The following is a 3,948-nucleotide window of genomic DNA, read 5'->3' on the forward strand; positions in this document are numbered from 1 at the left end:
ACAACCTTCAGTATGGATTACCTCACAAAGTAAAGAAAATGAAAATTGCTATAATTGTACTAATAAATAAATTCATGATAAATGGAGAAAAGTGTGAAACTGCCTTAAGATTTCAGTTTACTTGGATCCACAAACAACACCCCTGGAAGCAGCAATCAAGAAATTAAAGAATGTATTGCATTTGTAAATCTTTCAAAAACCTGTTTAAGGTGTTAAAGAACAAAGATGTCACTTTGAGAAAAAAGATGAGCCTGACCCCAGTTGTGGAATTTTCAATTGGAACAGTGAATAAGGAATACTGGAGGAGAACTTTTGGATAATGGTGTTGACAAAGAATATTGACTATACCATGGACTATAAGAAGAACGAAAAATTGGTTTTTGAAGGCCAGGTTTCTCCTTCGCAAGATAGTGAGATATTGTTCCATGTTGTGGACTTATTGTCATAAAGGACCAGTCCTTGGAGAATGACATCAATGCTTGGTAAAGTAGAGGGTCAGTGACAAACTGAATATCCTCAATGAGATAAACTTTACAGAAGCAACAATAATGGGCTCAAACATAACAACCATTGTGAATATGGGGCAGGACCAGATAATGTTTCGCTTTGTTATTCATATGGTCTCTATGTGTCTGAACTGTCTTGATGGAATCTGACAACACGAATAATTAAGGATTAAGGTGTGAATAAGAAGTAAACATTAAGATGGATCTAAGTAATAAGGATGTTGTTGTTGTTGTTGTTACATTCCGTCGAGTTGGTTCCAACCAATAGCGACCCTGTATAGGGTTTCCGAGGAGCATCTGGTGAGCTTGAACAGCTGACCTTGTGGTTCAAACTGATTATGCAGTCCAGTGCATTAGCCAACAGTGTCACACCAGGATTTTAAATATTAAGGATGCCTTCACCTTGTTGTTGTTGTTAAGTGCCGTCGAGTCAGTTCCGACCCACAGTGACCCTGTATAGGGTTTCCAAGGCTGTAAATCTTTATAGGAGCAGAAAGCCTCATCTTTCTGACATGGAAATGCTGCTAGTTTCAAACTGCGGACCTTGAGGTTAACAGCCCGACTTGTAACCACTAGGCTATCAGAACTCCTTAATAAAGAATATATCTTAAGTCACCACCTTTAGTTTTCCTTGGGATGTGGTTTGAGTTCATTAGCTAGGAATACTTTTGGCAACGTTCTCTTTCTTGCTCTGGATCCTGCATGTGGCATATCTCAAAATGACCTCCAATTAGTGGGATTTGTAACCAATCACCTGACCTGATTCACCAGCTCATGTTCTTTTTGTATCAACAGGCTGCCATCTGACTTACTGATTTTAAACATAATTTTAATGTAAATTTAAATATAATTTCCATTTATAGTTATATTTTAAATATACTTTTCACTTATATTTTGTTAATAATAGATAGAGTCTTGGTGTGGTGCTGTGGGTCAATGCTGGACTGCAAAGTCACTTGAACTGCAAGGTCAGCAGTTCAACCTCACCAGGTGCTCACTGGAAACCCTGTACAGGGTTGCTTGCTAGGAGTCAGAACCCATGCACACTTAACACAACAGCAACAATAATAATATATGATTAATGTTACATATTTACATGATTTTTAAGAATATAATCTTCAGTTTAAATGTTGTTGGTAAGTGCCATTGAGTCAGTTCTGACTCAGTGACCCTGTAGAGGGTTTTTAAGGAATGGCTGGTGGATTTCAATTGCTGACCTAGCAATTTGCATTTGCTCTAGCATGTTTACACTGGATAACAAGTTGCTGAGTCTCTTCTGACATCCATTCTCTTATTTTCCTTTGTCCTTGTTTTTTTTAAATAATCTTTTGTGTTCTTCCTGTATGATTTTCTTGATGTCATCTGATACCTCTTCTGGTCTTAGTCATTAGCATCTAATGCAGCACATTGTTTCTAGAGATGATCTCTAAATTCAGGTGAGATACATTCAAGGGCCTGGTGTGATGCTGTGGGCTAATGCTTTGGACTGCAAAGTCGATTTGAACTGCAAGGTCACTGGTTCAAGCTAATCAGATGCTCCTTGGAAGCCCTATACAGGATTGCTATGAGTTAAAATTGACTTGATGACACTTAACAAGAATGATGGTTAAGGTCAAATTTTGGATCTCCTAGACATGCTATAATTTTCCTCACCCTCAACTTGCATGTAAGTAATTGATGGTCACTTCCACAGTATGCCCTGGCCTTGTTTTATCTAATGATATGGAACTTTCCTACTGTCTCTTCCACAGGTGTGCTCAACTGAATTCCTGCGCATTCCATCTGGTGAGGTTCATGTGGATAGCTGTCTTTTATGTTTTTTTTTAAAGTTATACCCAATAAATAAGCTATTTGTCTTGCAAAAATATACCATGTGCTCTCAAGCATCTTTCTATTACCAATGCCATATTTTCCAACTATGAATCCATTTCTTTGTTCCCAATCTTCAAATTTCAAGCATCAGTAATAACATGTTTTGATTGCATGTTTGTTCAATTTCAAACTGAAGAAATATATAGAATATTTCAATGTCATCATCACTGGCTTTAGTGGTTGGTGCATAAATATTAACTGATGTTCCTTGTATGCATATGGATACTATCCTATTGCAGACAGCATTTTGCTTCAAGATAGATCTTGAAATGTTTTTTGTAATGCTGTGTGTGACATCTTTCATCACCAATTTGTTATTCCCTGCATAGTAAGCCATGCAATTGTCAGATTCAAAATTATCAAAACCAGTTCATTTCAGCTCACTAATGCCTAGATTATCAATCTTTATACGTTTCATTTCATTTTTGACAACTTCTAATTTTCCTTGTTTCGTACTTTGTATATTCTATGTTCTGATTATTAATGGATATTTATAGTTCTTCTCATTTTGAATTGTACCTCATCAGCAAATAAAGGTCCTGAAAGCTTTATTCTATTTGTATCATCACAGTTAACTCTAATTTCAAGGGGGAGAAGTTCTCCAGTAGTATTTTGATCGGCTCATCTGACAATATTCTGATGCTATCCATAATGTTTCAACATTCAATATTCTGGTGCTATCTGAAAGTGTTTCGTTGCTAGTCATAAGGTTTTCAGTGTCTAAACATTAGTCAAGCATAAACCATATTGTCATTCAGAGACCTTAATTTATTGTGCAGAAAATGCTAAATGTTCTTTAGCTTATTTATTTATTCTTATCACTTATTGTGATAATTAAAGTTTGTGTCAAATTGACAATTTCAGGATTCTCGGTGGTTTTTCAGTTAGGATGTAGTAATCCCCTATGATTAGATATGCTATGAACATCCAGTCAATTGAAAGGAAATTTCCTCAGGTTTGTGACTTGCATCCAATATATTGGACACTCCAGCAAAACTTGCTGATTTTTGCTGAGTATGTATCCTGCATCTGGCTGGTCATCCAACCTCTGGTTCTTTGAATTTGAGATAGTGGACTTCTGTATTGCATACCCACTTTAACAGTCATCAGCAGCCTGCCATCTTACCTGCCCATCCTCCCTGCCTGGCATTTAATTTGTTTATCTTGTTTAAACAGTCCAGCAGCTATGTGATTCAGAAGCTTCCAGCCTTTCATCTGAGCCATGGACTTGGGACTTGCCCAACTCTGAAAAAATAGCACAGACTGTTAAAAGGACAAATCTGTTTTGGAAGAAATACAGCCAGAATGCTCTTTTAAAAGTCAAGGTAACCAGATTTTGTCTTTCAGACTTTGGACATATTATTAGGGGGAAGCTATCTTTGGAGAAGGATACCATATTCAGTAAATTTAAGGTTCAGCAAAAAAGAGGACCCCCAATAGTATGAAATGGCACAGTAGCAGCAGCAAAGGACTCAAAGATAACAATGATTGTGACTATGTCCCAGGGCCAGGAATTGTTTTGTTCTATTGTGCACAAAGTTGTTATGAGTTGGAAATTACTTGATGGCAC

The 3,948-nt window shown here is 36.9% G+C and overlaps 1 pseudogene; it reads right to left on the bottom strand.

Annotated features, from left to right (window-relative positions):
- LOC102831333 overlaps window positions 1-3,948 on the bottom strand; it is a 32,724-nt pseudogene that overhangs the window by 12,712 nt on the left and 16,064 nt on the right.

This window comes from Chrysochloris asiatica, unplaced genomic scaffold (genome assembly GCF_000296735.1).
Source record: "Chrysochloris asiatica unplaced genomic scaffold, ChrAsi1.0 scaffold00334, whole genome shotgun sequence".
NCBI classification, from domain to species: domain Eukaryota; kingdom Metazoa; phylum Chordata; class Mammalia; order Afrosoricida; family Chrysochloridae; genus Chrysochloris; species Chrysochloris asiatica.